At 45.7% G+C, this 16,793-nt stretch overlaps 1 pseudogene; it reads left to right on the top strand.

Moving 5' to 3' along the window:
- The first annotated feature begins 4,910 nt into the window (after positions 1-4,910).
- Positions 4,911-15,608, top strand: LOC119921873 (annotated as a pseudogene).
- Positions 15,609-16,793: the final 1,185 nt, after the last annotated feature.

Raw genomic sequence — 16,793 nt, forward strand, 5'->3', positions numbered from 1 at the left:
GGTGGACAGTGGCAGTGATCCAGGGCTCTGGGTTAGTGGTCCGAGAGCGGCGAAGGGAAAGGGGAGCGAGCGAGTCTAGCTAAGTAGAAAGGGCAGGGTTGAGAGCAGTAATCTGATCATCAAGATTGGGTAGAGAGGAAAGGGAGGCGAGGTGGGGTGTGAGGCGATCAGAAAGATGGATGGGGTCAAGACTGCTCCGGAAGGACTTGCAAACAACAATCCAGGAAGGAGATGTAGCGGCAGGCGGTCAGAGAGACCAGGGTGGACTTGGGGACGGTGACGGAGATGAGGCAGAAGTCGAGGATGGACAGGTGCCTGAGGAAGAAGTACATGGGGGTGTGGAAGCGCCTGTCACGGGCGGTCATGGCGACAATGAGGAGATTCCCCATCAGGGCCACTGGGTAGAGTAGGAGGAACAGCACGGCGTGGACCAGCTGCAGCTCCTGGACCTCTGAGAACCCTAGGAGAAGGACTTCCATCACTGTGGTGTGGATGACCATGATCTGCCAATGTTAACCAGACACAGAGAAGGTAACCATCTCGATCAGATCATCTGACAAGATCAGATCTCTGAGAACCACTGAATCTACCTCACTCCCACATATGTGGACTACCCACTAATAATAACTGTGGTACTTGTTAAGCACTTACTATGTGCTGAGCAATGTACTGAGTGTTGGGTTATATAAAAGATGATCAGGTCCCACATAGGGCTCACAGTCTAAGTAGTAGACAGAATAGATACTGAATTTCCATTTTTGCATATGAGAGAACTGAGATACTGAGAAGTAACTTGTCCAAGGTCACTCAGAACATAGGTGGCAGAGCTGGGATTGGAACCCAGATCCTCTGATTCCCGGTCCCATGCTTCCCATGAAAAATCACAAACTTGATGGTTTGGTCCTATTTTGACATTTTTACCAGAACAGCTGTAATACAACTTCCTTCACTTTATTATCATTATCATCATTAATATCATGAATTGGGCAAACACTTGGTTCAGAACGTTCTACTGAGCTCTTGGAAGAGTACAAAACGTTTTAGGATATGGTCCCTGATCCTGAAGTCTAGCAGAGAAAACAAATGCCTAAATCAATTATAGACAGAGGGAGTAATAGGGTATATAAGATATGAATAGTTTCACGGGACCTGTGACAAGTCCTTAGGTGTAGTGCAAGGGCTGAGGTTGCAGGCGTTGATACATGTTGCGAAGTTTAGAAATTGATTGAGGAAGGACTCCTGGAGGCAGTGGTATCAATCGATCAGTAGTATTTATTTTTACTTTTATTTCTTGTAGTATTTGTTAAGCACTTACCCTGTGCTAGGCACTGGACAATTCCCTGGGGTAGATACAAGCTAATCAGATTGGACCCAGTAGAATAAGGAATATGGTTCCACATGGGGCTCATAATCTTAATCCTTATTTCACAGGTGAGGTAAATGAGGAACAGAGAATTTAAGTGACTTACCCAAGGTCGCACAACAGACAAGTGGCGGGGCTGGAATTAGAACATAGATCCCTTTACTCCCAGGGCCATGCTCTTTCCACTAGGCCATGATGACTCCAAACAAGATACTCAGGTCCCATTTAGAGCTCACATTTTAAGTAGGATGGAGTACAGGCATTAAATTCCCATTTTGCCAATGAGGGAACTGAGGCACAGAGGAAGTGAAGTGACTTGCCCAAGATCACAGAGCAGGTAAGTTGCAGAGTCAGGAGTCATCCATCAGTCAATCATATTTACTGAGCACTTACTTTGTGCAGAACACTGTACTAAGCACTTGGGAGAGTACAATATAACAATGTAACAGCCATATTCTCAGTGCACAGTGAGTGTATGGTCTAGAGGTGGGGAATAGGAGAATGCCGGGGTTCGGGGGGTGGGGGGATGGGAATGGGGGAATACCGGGGAGCCGCGAATAGAATCCAGTTCCTCTGACTCCCAATCCCGTGGTCTTTCCACAAATCCACATTAGTTATTGAGCACTTATTTTGTGCCAAACACTCTACGAAGCATATGAAAGTATTAACTAAGGTGAGGTGGGAGAACAGGGTGGGTAGGTAAGAGGAAAAGGAATGATGGAGTGGCTTAAATCAAAGGTAAGGAATTTCTGCTGGATTTGGAGGTGTGTAGGTCATCATTTAAGGAGGAGGTGGGAATGTGTGCAGAACGATGTTATAAAAAGATGATCAGCACAGCAGAGTAATGCAATAACTGGGAAGATTGAACAATTTCATACGAAGAAAACTGATACAGCATTCTAGCTGGGGTATGGCTAGTGTCCAGACCTGGGTGGTGGCCATTTGGCTGGAGAGTAAGGGGTGGATCTAGGAAATATTGGGGAAGAAAAACCTACTGGTTTTGCCAATGGCCGGGATGTGAGAGTCGAAGAGGAGGGAGAAATAAAATATAATGTCAAGGTTGCAGTCTTCTGAGACAGGAGGGAAATGGTTGTGGTAAGCCGTGCTGGGAAAGTTATATGGAGGAGATGATTTGGGAGCAAAGACGAGGGGTTCTGTTTCTTCTTTTTTTAATGGCATTTGTTAAGCCCCTACTAAGTGCTCAGCACTGTACTAAGCACTGTGGTAGACACAAGCTAATCATGTTGGACACAGTTCATGTCCCATATGGGGCTCAGTCTTAAATCCCATTTTACAGGTGAGGTGGTTGCAAGCAAATTAGATTGGACACAGTCCCAATCCCACATGGGGCTCACAGTCTCAACCCCCATTTTACAGATGAGGTAACAGAGGCACAGAGAAGTGAAATGACTTGCCCAAGATCACACAGCAGGTAAGTGGTGGAGCAGGGATTAGAACCCCTTCTGGCTCCCAGTCCAGTACTCTACCTTCTACACCACAATACTCTTCCTCCTCTTCCTACTCCTCCTCCTCTTTCTACTACTACTATCACCACCACTACTACTACTACTGCTATTACTACTACTACTACTATTATGGCTACTCATGCCACATCCCACTTCCAGTCACTCTCTGTGTTTGGTTCCTCTGACCATATCATCTTTGTGGAAACCTAACACATGAGGTTCTACATTCTCTCTAGAAGTCTCACCTACAAATCCTAGAACTTTGTAGAAGCCACACAGGGCACAATGTAAAGATGCTTTACCAACTCAAACTTGAAATAATCAAGACCACTTTGGATGGGAGGGTCCAGCAGATGTAGCTGGCATTCATTCATTCATTCAATCATATTTACTGAGCACTTACTGTGTGCATAGCACTGTACCAAGTGCTTGGAAAGTACAATTCAGCAACAAATAGAGACAATCCCTACCCAACAATGGGCTCACAGTCTAGAAGAGGGGAAACAGACAACAAAGCAAAATAAAACAAAAAGTAAACAGACATCAGTAGCCTCAATGTAAATATGTAGAATTACGATTTATATAAATCATTAATAAAATAAATAGAATAATTAATTTATACACATATACACAGGTGCTGTGGGGCGGGGAGGTGGGTAGAGCAGATGGAGGGAGTCTAGGCGATGGGGAGGGGTGGAGGAGCAGAGGAAAAGGGGGGCACAGTCTGGGAAGGCCTCCTGGAGGAGGTGAACTTTAAGTAGGGCTTTGAAAGGGGAAGTGTGCTAATTTGGTGGATGTGAGGAAGAAGGGCATTCCATGCCAGAGGTAGGATGTGGGCCAGGGGTCGACGTGGGGACAGGCGAGAACGAGGCACAGTGAGGAGGTTAGCACCCGAGGAGTAGAGTGTGCGGGCTGGGCTGTAGAAGGAGAAAAGAGAGGTGAGGTAGGAGGGGACTGTTTCTCTATTATTTTCTACAATTTCCTCAGACGGCCTCCAGGAATCTAGGACAGGCTCGGCTAAACCGGGATATAAAAGTGGCTGAGAGGTGAGGTTGTTTGTTGACTCCAATCTTTGAACAAGATGTTCCCATGAACTCCAGCTCTAAAGTTAGGGAACCACTGAATTAGACTGTAGGGCCTGGAAGGAAGGAAGGATATTATCATGTCTGCGACTGCTCAGAGCCCAGAATAGCGTCCTGTACAAGCTGGTTGCTGATGGTGCTTGAGAAGCAGTGTGGTCTAGTGGATAGAACCAGGACCTGGGAGTCAGAGGACCTGAATTATAATCCTGGCTCCTCCACGTTCCTATTGCATGACCTTGGGGATGTTGCTTATCCTCGCTATGCCTCAGTTAACTCATCTGCCACTGTGAGTCCCATATGGGACCTGATCATCTTGTATCTACCCCAGCATTTAGTTCAGTGGCTGGTACATAGGGAGTGCTTAACAAATACCAATATTATGATTGCTCTCTCCCCCCTTCTAGACTGTGAGCCCGCTGTGGGCAGAGATTGTCTGTATTTGTTGTTGAATTATACTTTCCAAGTGCTTAGTACAGTGCTCTGAACACAGTAAGCTCTCAATAATTATGATTGAATGAATGAATAAATTATTATTTTTATTACTCGGATTGTTACCTCCATTTCCTTCACACCCAGAGCACTTACACTCCCTGTCTACCTCATCATCAATGGTATTTACTGAGTGCTTACTGTGTGCAGAGCACTGTATTAAACATTTGGGACAGTAGAACACAACAGAGTTGGTAAATATGTTCCCTGTCCACAACGAGCTTAGAATCTAGAGGGGGAAACAGAAATTAATATAAACAAATAATGTATAATGTATAATTTAAAGATATGCACAGAAGTGTTGTGGGATTGGGAGATGGGCAGATATTAAATACCCAAACATCACAGATACAAGTGCATAGGTGATGCACAAGAGAGAGAGAGCCAGGGAATATAGGCTTTATCTGGGGGTGACCTTGTGGAGAAGATACACTTTTAATAAGGCTTTGAAGGTGGAGAGAGTGGCGGTCTGGTGCATATGAAGGGGAGGGAATCCCAGGATAACTAAACATGAAGTCCACTTATTCCAACATGGAACTAGAGGTAAGAACATGAGGGGTTCTGGGGAAAAAGACCTTCTTCCCCCACAAATGGCAGGAGAGCAAACTCGTCCTTCCTGAAGAGTAGAGGGGAGAACTGAGATGATGATCTATGAGAGACCCTGCGTGGCCTAGTGGAAAGAACCCTGCCCTGGGAGTCAGAGATCTATGTTGTAATTCCATTTCCACCATATGCCTGCCTGCTGTGTGACCTTAGGCAAATCACTTAACTTATCTGGACCTTAGTTCACTCATCTGAAAATTGAGGTTCAATAATCATTCTCCTTCCTACTTAGACTGTAAGCCCCATTAGGAAGCTGCTTTTCTTGTATCTACCCCAGCGCTTAGTTCAGTGCTTGGCACATAGTAAGCGCTTAACGAATATTAATTGATTCAATCATATTTATTGAATACTTACTGCGCTCAGAGTATTGTACTAAATGATTGGGAGAGTACGATGCAACAATGAACAGACACATTCCCTACCCACAGAGAGTTTACAGTCTAGAGCTGGGGTAGCTCGCCGAGAAATGTGCTCAGAGAACTGTACTAAATGATTGGGAGAGTACGATACAACAATGAACAGACATATTCCCAACCCACAAAGAGTTTACATTCTAGAGCTGGGGTAGACAGACATTAGTACAAGCAAATAAATTACAGATATGTACACAAGTGCCGTGGGGCTCGGAGGGGGAAGAACAAAGGGAGCAATTTCGGGGCAATGCAGAAGGGAGTGGGAAAAGTGGAAAGGAGGGCTTAATCAGGGAAGTCCTCCTGTAGGAGATATGCCTTCAATAAGGCTTTGACGGGGGGGGGGGGGGTGTAATTGGATTTGAGGAGGAAAAGCATTACAGGCCAGAGGCAGGACATGGTCAAGATGTCAGAGGTGAGATAGATGAAATAGAGGTACAGTAAGAAAGTTGGCATTAGAGGAGCTAAGTGTGTGGTCTGGGTAGTAGTAGAAGAGTATCAAGGTGAGGTAGGAGGGGACAAGGTAATGGAGTGCTTTAAAGCCAATGATGAGGAGTTTTTGTTTGATGCAGAGGTCGATGAGCAACCCAGGAGTTTCTTGACGAATGGAGAAATATGTACTGAACGTTTTTGTAGAAAAATGATCTGGGCAGAAGAGTTAAGTGTGAATTGCCAACTTGTACTTCCCAAGCGCTTAGTACAGTACACTGCACACAGTAAGCACTCAATAAATACGATTGAATGAATGAATGAATTGGAGTGGGGAGAGGTAGGAGGTTGGGAGGTCAGCAAGGAGGTTGATGCAGTAATCCAGGTGAGATGGGATGAGTGACTGTATTAAGGTGGTAGCATTTGGGTGGTCAGGAAAGGGTGGATTTTATGGATGTTGTGAAGGTGGGACTGACAGGATTTAGTGATGAATTGAATAGGTGGGTTGAATGAAAGAGAGGAGTCAAGGAAAAAAGAATGTTCTAACATGGTTGAGTTCAGAGGCCAGAACGGCAGTATTTTTCCTTCCCTGAGCACAATAAAAAGTCACTAGAGAGGGATGAAGGAATGACCCCTTGAGGCTGCTTCAGGCAATGCAATTCTATGATTTGATTCCCTGCCCTAATTGAGTCTCTCACCTCCTGGGTCTCTGGGGACCAAAGAAAATGCCAAAAAGCCACTAACACCTCCCTCCTCCACCTCCCTCCTCGCCATCCCGTAATCCCCAAACCCATCGCCCCAGAGAGACGTTTCCAACTGCAATGTCTACTGGGTCTAATCAGAGTTTTGTTTTTTGCCCTATTCCCCGAGGCCCCGGTTAACCTGCCCTAAAATGTCACCTCCGACCCCAGTCAGGCCTCACTACTGAAATGAAGAAGTAGGGAAATAGCCCTTGGTTTCAGCCCTCCCTCTCTTCGTGATCGGGAGAGCAGATTCCTGACTTACGGCCTTCCATTCCACCATTGCGGTAGGATCTTAATGTCCCGTCTCGGATCTGCAGCTTCTGTGCTCATTCTACAGATGGGGAAACTGAGGCCCGCTGCGGAGAAGATGCATTGCTAAGGGAAACCGGTGACGTAGCCAACTTAGGATCACCATTTCGATTTCTGGTTTCCATCCAAATTCCAGATCAGCAGAAAGATACCCTGGGGTAAGGACGAGGATGAGGTAGGACCAGGCGTGGGCGTGAATGTCAATCTTTTTACCCAGAGTCTTTTGAATGTCCAGGCCTCACCGGAGCTGCCCAATAGCTGGACGAACCACCGTGGTTGTGGTAGACCACTTAATGCCAAAAGATCCTTTCCTGCCTTAATCTAAGTGAGCCATTTTTACTTTTTTTCATTGTTTTTGTCCCATGGTATCTGTTTAGGTCTTACTTTGTGCCAGAAACTGTACTAAGCAATGTGGCAGGTACCAGGTAATTAGGTTGGACATGGTCCATGTCCTATATGGGGCTCACAGCCTTAATACTCATTTTACAAATGAGGTAACTGAGGCACAGTGAAGTGAAGTAACTTGCCCAAAGTAATGCAGCAGACAAGTGGTGGAGGAGCTCGCTGAGACTGTCAGCCCCATGTGGGACAGGGACTATGTCCAGCTTTATTGATTTGTTTCTACTCCAGCACATAGAACAGTGCTTAACACAGTAAGTGCTTGGCCTAGTGGAAAGAGCACAGGCCTAGGAATCAGAAGAATCTGGATTCTAATCCCAGCTCCACCTCAGGTCTGTTGTGGGACCTTGGGCAAGTCACTTATCTCCTCTGGGCATTAGTTACCTCATTTATAAAATGGGGATTAAGACTGTGAGCCCCATGTGGGACAGGGACTGTGTCCAACCTGATTAGTTTGTATCCACCCCAGCACATAGAACAGTGTTTGACAAATAGTAAATGTTTAACAAATACCATTATCATCATCATTAACAAATATCACAAAAAATATTCATAATGCTGGGTCACATACAGGTGTATGTGACTAAGGGCCATTTTTCTAGAGATGTGAGGTCTCAGGAATCGATGTTCCAAGATCTTTTCATACTTATCTTCATTTCGTCTTTGCGTTTGTTCTCCCTGTAGACTATAAACTTCTTGTACACAGGGAACATGTCTATCAACTCTGTTGTATCATACTTTCCCAAGCGCCTAGTATAGTGCTCTACACACTAATTAATTAATACCATTAATCGGTGGACTGTTTCTTAGTGTTAATATTGAGAATAATGGTATTTCTTACCTTGTCTTATGCCGGCGAGTCGTCTCCAACTCATAGCGATACCGTGTACATGTCTCTCCCAGAATGCCCCACTTCCATCTGCAATCGTTCTGGCAGTGAATCCGTTGAGTTTTCTTGATAAAAATACAGAATTAGCTAACCATTGCCTCCTGCTGCACAGTAAACTCGAGTCTCCGTCCTGGACGCTCTCCCGTACTGCTGCTGCCCAGCACAGGGGAGCTTTGACTTGTAGCAGGTTGCCTTCTAGTCACTAGCCACTGTCCAAGCTAGGTATGGAATAGATATTTTTCTGCTTGACTCTTCCTCCCATAATCAAGACTGGTAGAGTACTGGAAAATTTCCAGGTGCGACCCTGAGAGGGGATGGTATTTTTTAGATGCTTACTATGTTCCAAGCACTGTGCTGAGCACTGGAGGACTTACAAGTTATTCGTGTTATCTATTGTCCATAATCTATTGTTATCACTCTAGGTATGCATGAGAAGCAGTGTGGCCTGGTGGAAACGTCGTGGACCAGGGAGTGAGAGGGACTTGGGTGCTGGCAGTGTGACCTGGGGCAAGTCACTTCACTTCCCCGGGCTTCAGTTTCCTTATGTGTAAAATGGGAATTCAATACCTTTTCTCCCTCCTACACTTACACTGTGAGCCTCATGTAAGAGCGGGACTATGTCTGACCTAACTATCTTGTGGCAGAGCCAGGATTAGAATCCAGTTCCTCTGTCCCCCAGGCTCGTGCTCTTTCCGCTAGGCTACATTGCTTTTCTACACTGCCACAGCACTAGGCACATAGCAAGCACTTAACAAATTAAATAATAATAGCAATAATAATAATAACTTTCATTCATTCAATAGTGTTTGTTGAGTGCATACTGTGTGCAGAACACTGAACTAAGTGCTTGAGAAAGTACAATAGAACAATAAACAGACACATTCCCTGTTCACAAGGAGCTTACAGTCTAGAGAGAAGGAGAAAGACCTAAATATAAATAAATAAATTACAGATATGTACACAAAGTGCTGTAGGGTTGGAAGGGGGGATGAACAAAGAGAGCAAGTAAGGGCCACATAAAAGGGAGTGGGAGAAGAGGAAAGGGGTAGCTTAGTCAGGGAAGGTCTCCTAGAGGAGATGTACCTTCAATAAGGCTTCGGAGCAGGGGGGAGAGTAATTGTCTGTTGGATTTGAAGAGGGAGGGAGTTCCAGATTAGAAGCAGGATTTAGGAGAGGGGTCGGGGGCAAGATAGGTGAGATCGGGGCCCAGTGAGAAGATTAGCATTAGAGGAGCGAAGTGTGTGGGCTGTAATAATAGAGAAGCGAGGTGAGGTAGGAGGAGGCAAGGTGGTGGAGTGCTTTAAAGCCAATGGTGAGGAGTTTTTGTTTGATGTGAAAGTGGAGTTTTTTGAGGAGTGGGGTGACATGTCCTGAACGTTTTTGTAGAAAAATGATCCAGGCAGCAGAGTGAAATATGGACTGGAGTGGGGAGAAGCAGGAGGCTGGGAGGTCAGCAAGGAGGCTGACATAGTAATAGAGGTGGGATAGAATAAGTGATTGTATTAACTTGGTAGCAGTTTGGGTGGAGAGGAAAGGGTGGATGTTAGCGATGTCATGAAAGTGGAACCAACAGAATTTAGTGATGGATTGAATCCGGGAGCTGCAGCTGTTCCATGCTGCTCAGTTCCTCCTGCTCTACCTGGAGGTCTTGACAGGGAATCTCCTCGATGTCGCAGTCACCGCCCTTGACCGGCGCCTCCACACCCCCATGTACTTCTTCCTAAGGAACCTGTCCGTCCTTGACCTCTGTCTCATCTCCACCATTGTCCCCAAGTGCATCCTCAACTCCCTGACCAACAAAAGATCCATCTCTTTCCCGGGCTGCGCCCTCCAGGTGTTTTTCTTAGGATTTGCTGCCAGTTCTGTAATGGCCTTGCTCATTACCACGACCGCTACGTGGCCATTTGCTGCCCCCTGAGCTATGACATTATCATGCATCCAAGGACTTGTGGGAAGATGGTGGCTGCCTCCTGGCACGGCGGGGCTTTCAATGGACTCCTGCACATGGCTGCGTCCTTCTCCACACCCTTCTGTGGGTCCAAAGTGATTAATCAATTCTTCTGTGACATTCCTCCGCTCCTGACAGTATCGTCCTCCAGGGGTTTCCACAGTGAGCTGAGAGTCATTGGTTTCAACATGCTTATGGGGTCGGTCTGCTTTGCCTCCATAACTATCTTATGTACGCATCTTCTCAGCTGTGCTGAGGATGCGGTCCACAGCAGGCCAGGCCAAAGCCTTCTCCACCTTCCTGCCCCACCTCTCCACTGTGGCTTTATTCGTTTCCCCAGCCCTGTTAGAATATTCCACCACCATCACCAAGCCTACATCTATTCTGGACCTGGTAGGGTCCCTCTTCTATACCGTGGTGCCTCCCACCCTGAACCCCCTCATCTACAGCCTGAGGAACAGGGACGTGAAGGCTGCAGTGAGAAAACTTGTCTGCAGATCGAAACCGATCCGAGACAGTCCCCTCCTCAGCTTTTCCATACCACGACTCCCTTTTTCATATCCCTTGTGGGTGGTCTCCATTGGAGTTGGCTGTGTGAATGACTGTCAATGTGGATTGTCCTTGGTCAGACCTTGTGCTTATTTGCATGACAAGATAGATTGTGGTGATTCCTTGAAGACCCTAAAAGTGGACAGGAATACACAGAAAAGTCTTGCCTGTAAGATTCTTGAGGCTAGGGATTGTGTCTACCAACTCTGTTGTTTTGTATTTTCTCAAATGACTAGTACAGTGCTTTGCACACAGTAAACACTCAATAAACATCATCGAATGATTGATTGATTTAAAATGTTTGAGGGGGAGTGTGTCCTAGTGGAAAGAGCATTGGCCTGGGACTCAGAAGATCTGGGTTCTCATCCTGGCTCTGAAACTTGTCTACTGTGCGTGACCTTGTGCAAGTCACTTAACTTCTTTGTGCCTCAGTTGCCTCATCTGTAAAATGGGGATTAAGATTGTGAGTTCCATATGGGAAGGGACTGTGTCCAATCCAATTAGTTTGCATCTACCCCAGCGTTTAGTACAGTGCCTGTTACATAGTAAGTGCTTAAAAATACCCATAATTATCATTAGTATTAGTAGAAGTAAGAGTTAACAAATGCCATTAAAAAGGATTGCTTGAAAATCATATTTATTGAGTGCTTACTGCGTTCAGTACTAACTGAACTAAGTTCGTTGTAGGCAGGGAATATGTCTGCTTATTGTTATATTGTAATGATGATGATGATGATGATGATGATGATGATGATGATGATGATGGTGTTTGTTAAGCGCTTTCTGTGTGCCAGGCAGTGCTCTAAGCGCTGGGATAAATAGAAGGTCATCAGGTTGTCCCACGCCGGGCTCACAGTCTTAAACCTCATTTTACAGATGAGTTAATTGAGGCATAGAGAAGTTAAGTGACTTGCCCAAAGTCACACAGCTGATAAACGGCGGAGCTGGGATTAGAAACCTCAACCTCTGATTCCCACTCCCGTGCTCTTTCTATTAAGTCACACTGAGTAGTAGTCATAGTTAACAAATACCATTAAAAGATTATTGAAAATACTGATTAATAATAGCAGTCAAACATATTTATTGAGTGCTTACTGTCCGCATAGCACTTACTAAGCTCGTTGTGGGTACGGAATATAATCTGTTTATTGTTATACTGTAAAGATGATGATGATGATGGTATTTGTTAAGCGCGTACTAAGCGCTGGGGTAGATACAAGGTCATACTGTACTCTCCCAAGCACTTAGTTTGCACAAAGTATTCACTGAATAAATACGATTGAATGGAATGAATGAAAGCACAATATAACAGAGTTGGTGGACTGTTCGGACAAATCCCGCCTGATTCCATCCCTATGTAACGGTACGACCCGGGTATTCCGAAGAAGGAGGCAGACCACACCAATTTGCTGATTTATAGAGGTTCATTTTGTGGAAGTATACTCACAGACCGGCCCTGGGTGGCGGCAGGATCCCGAACAGCACACCACACTACTCCGACGCTATGGGCGGGGTTACATAGCTGCCACAGACTATGAGCTCGCTATCAGTACCTTGCATAAGTTGTTAATAACTACATCCTGCTGGGGAGGGCTAAACGGTACGAGGGGGCTTCTTATAAGCAACCCACAGCAAGGCTACACTACAAGGTTGTGGAGCGGGAACTTTTCCCAATCAGATAGATATCCTGGGAAAATGGCCTGCTTGCCCAGAGGGATGAGATAGCATTCTAGGAACGTATACTAAGAAGCAGAGTACGGAAGAGTGGTTCGGAGCCGGGGCATTACTATTATACCATGGTAGTCAATCAGCTCTCCAACGGAGTAGGTGTAGATTAAGGATAGAGGATAAATGAATATATTGAAAGCAGTGGGGAAGGACCCATTGGAAAATGAATTGTTAAAGATCAAGGTGAGGAGGGGAAGAAAGGAGGGGGCAAGGGATTTTATAACGTGTGAAAGGATGGAGTTGGAGGCGCAGTTAGAGGGGTTGGAGTTTGAGAGGAGATCTCCCTGAGGTACTGCTGGAAAAGTTTGGAGAGACAAAGGATACTTCAACAACCTTTATCCTTCATCATCTGTCATACTCTCCCTTCATATTTTAATGGTACTTGTTAAGAGCTCACAATGTGCCAAGCACTGAACTAGGCGCTGGGGTAGATGCATTCATTCCTTCATTCAATCGTATTTACTGAGTGCTTACCATGTGCAGAGTACTGTACTAAGCACTTGGCAAAGTATAATACAATAATAAACAGTGACATTGTCTGCCCACAACGAGCCTGCAGCCTATTCTCACCTGGGGCTTAATACAATATGGCCACCACACTCCGTTTAATACAGTCTCCCAAAGGATGGGCTGGCCTCCTCGATTAAAATTTCAAATTCCTTATCTATCATTTCATTGTGGGTCAGCGTGCTACCTACGTAGCAGAATTCTGTGAGGGCATCTAGCCCTGTGACCATAAAAAGTCTTTGATTGGGTGTAGATGTAGGCTGATTGAGCAAAACGGTCTGCAATCATCTGCAGGTTGTCTTTGGTGTGTGTTTCTAGGGCACAGTCATCTCTAAGCAGCATTTCTTGAATGACCATCTCTAGGATTTTGGTTGAGGATCCAAGTCAATTGAGTCCCATGAGCTACCCAGAGTAGTGAAAAGGTGTTGCACCGCCTGCGTCCGTGTCTCCGTCCCATTTTCCAACAAGGATGAGTGGCATCAGTTCAGCAGCACCAGGCCCACACGCAACCCTGCCTCACTACAATGGTGGTGGGGAAATGGATAATAATAATAATAATTGTGGTCTTTTCAAACATTTACCTATGTGCTAGGCACTGTGCTACGTGCTGGGGTGTATGGAAGTAAATCGGGTTGGACACAGTTCCTGTCTCACGTGGGACTCACATTTTACACCCATTTCATCCTCATTTTATAGATGAGATCACTGAGACACAGAAAAGTGAAGTGGCTTGCCCAAAGTCACGCAGCTGACAAGTGGCTGAGCCGACATTCGAACCCATGACCTATGTTTCCCAAGCCCGCGCTCTTTCCACTTAGCCATACTGCTTCTCTAGGGATAAATCCTAGACCTGAGTAAGGAGCATTCTAGAATCTGGGCCCCGGTGTTCTAGGCTCAGTTAGTCAGAACTACCTGGCAGTCATTTAAAGGGACCTAGTTCCTTTAAATGTTTGCCCTGCTCTGCAGGAAAGTTTGAGAGAAAAAAAAAAACGTTGCTTCAGTGCCAACTGAGTTTAGCTGGGATGAAGCCAGACAGGTCTCCCAAATCAGTTTTGCATAAAGCTTTAATATGCGGCCCAATTTTAACTTTTACCTGTTGGAGTGAACAGGGAGATAGCAGGAAAAACACATATTCTGCCTAGAAGCATTCTCCATTAACTACATAGAAGAGGAACTGCTGCCCAATATCAGTTCATGAGTCCCCATTGCTAATCATGTTGGACACAGTCCCTGTCCCATATGGGGTTCACAGTCCAAGTTAGAATCTGCTATGATCCTCCATTGTTCTCCTTCATCCTCCATTATTTTCCATCATGCTCCATCAACCTCCATCATCCATCGTCGTCTATTATCCTCTGTCATCCTCCATTATTCTCCACCGTCTCTGTCATCCCTCATTGTTCACCATCCTCCTGTCATCTCCCATTATTCTCCATCATCTATTGTTCTTTATCGTCTTCTGTCATCCCCCATTATTCTCCACTGTCCTCAGTCATCCTCTATTATGTTCCATCGTCCTCCATCAACTTACATCATCTATCATCATCTGTTATCTTGTCATCCTCCATTATTCCCCATCATCGTCTGACATCATTCTCCTTCATCCTGCAATATCCATCGTCCAATGCGATCCACCATCCCTTATCCGCCATCTTCCACCATTCTCCATCTTTAATTTTCCTCCATCATCCGTCATCATCAGTTTTTCAATCTTTCAGCCACTTCTCTCATGACAGTGACTACACAATTTGCAAGTCGCCGCAAACTTTTGAATAGGGTATTCTGAAAAGCAATATACTAATTAACAGATCTTGGGTATCTTTCTTCTTCCTCCCTCAGCAGTTAACATGGAAGGCTCCGGAAGATGAACAATCACACTTCAGTGACCGGATTCATCCTCCTGGGGTTCTTGGTGATCCGGGAGCTGCAGCCCTGTCCACGCCGTGCTGTTCCTTCTGGTCTATCTGGCGGCCCTGATGGGAAATCACATCGTCGTCACCGTCACCACCCTCGACTGGTGCCTCCACACCCCCATGTACTTCTCCCTCAGGAATCTTTCCATCCTCGTCATCTGCCTCATCTCCATCACCATCCCCAAGTCCCACCTCACCTCTATGTCCTAAAACAGGTATATCTCCATCCAGGGCTGTGTCTTCCAGGTTTTGCTAGTGATTCCGTTTGCTGCTTCAGAGATGTTTGTCCTCAAGGCGATGTCCTACGACCGCTATGGGGCCCGTGTAAAGATGGTGGTCACCTCATGTCTCAGCGGGGGGTTTTGTTCTCCACTGGTGTATCCTTCCTGCCTTTCTGTGTGTCCCACGAGGTCCAACAGTTTTTCTGTGATCCACTCCTTATTGAAGATCTCTTGTTCTGAGGAAGAATATGGGCGAAAACATAAGCGTTGGCATAGGAGCCTCCTCCGGTTTCATCTCCTTTGGAATCGTAGTCATTTTGTACATTCACATCTTCTTGGCTGTGCTGAGGATGCCGTCGTCAGATGCGTTGTCCAAAGCCTTCTCCATCTGCCTCACCCACCTGGTCGTTTTCACACTTTTTATCACTACAGGCGCCTTTGCCTACCTAATACCCCCCTCGGCCTCCCCATCGACTCTGGACCTGCTGGTGTCCGCGTTCTACACGGTGTTGCCCCCAACCCAGAACCCCCTCAACTACAACTTGAGAAACCGGGCATGAAGGCCGTCGTGAGGAGGGTTCTGGGGTCTCATAAATGTTTCGTTATAATTCCATGAACTTCTAATATGCAGAGAGTTGTCCCTACCCATCCACTTAATACTAACTGCGTAGCACTTATCCAGGCACTGAAAATCCTCTTCGCTTCTCAGTCAGGTAATCAGCAAGTCAATCTCATTCACTGAGCAACTATTCAGGAGGAAATAACTCCGCTTATCACTACAAGAAAACGAGAACAACGTTCTAGACAATCAATCCATCCACCAATGGTATTTATTGAGCACCTATTGAGAAGTAATGTACTAGTGGGTTTGGAACGTATTGAACAGGACCTGACAGCTGTCCAGAAAATCAATGTCCAGGCTCTCAAGCCGGGGACAGTAATCATTAATTGGTGGAGAAAGCAATTGAAAGAGAGAGTGAATGGAATGATGGAAATTTCACAGTAGAGCAGTTTTGGAGCATTGGCTAAGACTCATTATCCTTGGAGGAGTGAAGGAATAGATGGAGGCCAGCCTTATCCTACTACTAGCAGTAGTAGTAGCAGTAATTATAGCAGAAAACAGTAGCAGCAGTGATAGCAGTAGTTATAGTAATAGCAGTAATAACAGTAGTGATAATAATAAGAATTATAGTATTTGTTGAGTGTTTCGTTCATCCAATCAATCGTATTTATTGAGCGCTTACTGTGTGCGGAGCACTTTACTAAGCGCTTGGGAAGTGCACGTTGGCAACATATAAAGATGGTCCCTAACCAACAGCGGGTTCACAGTCTAGAAGGGAGAGACAGACAACAAAACAAAACATATTAACAAAATAAAATAAATAGAATAAATATGTACAAGTAAAATAGAGTAATAAATATGTACAAGCATATATACATATATACAAATATATAGGTGCTGTGGGGAGGGGAAGGAGGTAAGGCAGGGGGGATGGAGAGAGGGAGGAAGGGGAGAGGAAGGAGGGAGCTCAGTCTGGGAAGGCCTACTGGAGGAGGTGAGCTCTCAGTAAGGATTTGAAGGGAGGAAGAGAGCTAGCGGAGCGGATGTGCTGAGGGAGCGTATTCCTGCCCAGGGGAGGATGTGGGCCGGAGGTCGACGGCAGGACAGGAGAGAACGAGGTACAGTGAGGAGGTTAGCGGCCGAGGAGTGGAAGGTGCAGGCTGGGATGTAGAAGGAAAGAAGG

The sequence above is a fragment of the Tachyglossus aculeatus genome, unplaced genomic scaffold (genome assembly GCF_015852505.1).
Source record: "Tachyglossus aculeatus isolate mTacAcu1 unplaced genomic scaffold, mTacAcu1.pri SUPER_32, whole genome shotgun sequence".
Classification (NCBI taxonomy): Eukaryota; Metazoa; Chordata; class Mammalia; order Monotremata; family Tachyglossidae; genus Tachyglossus; species Tachyglossus aculeatus.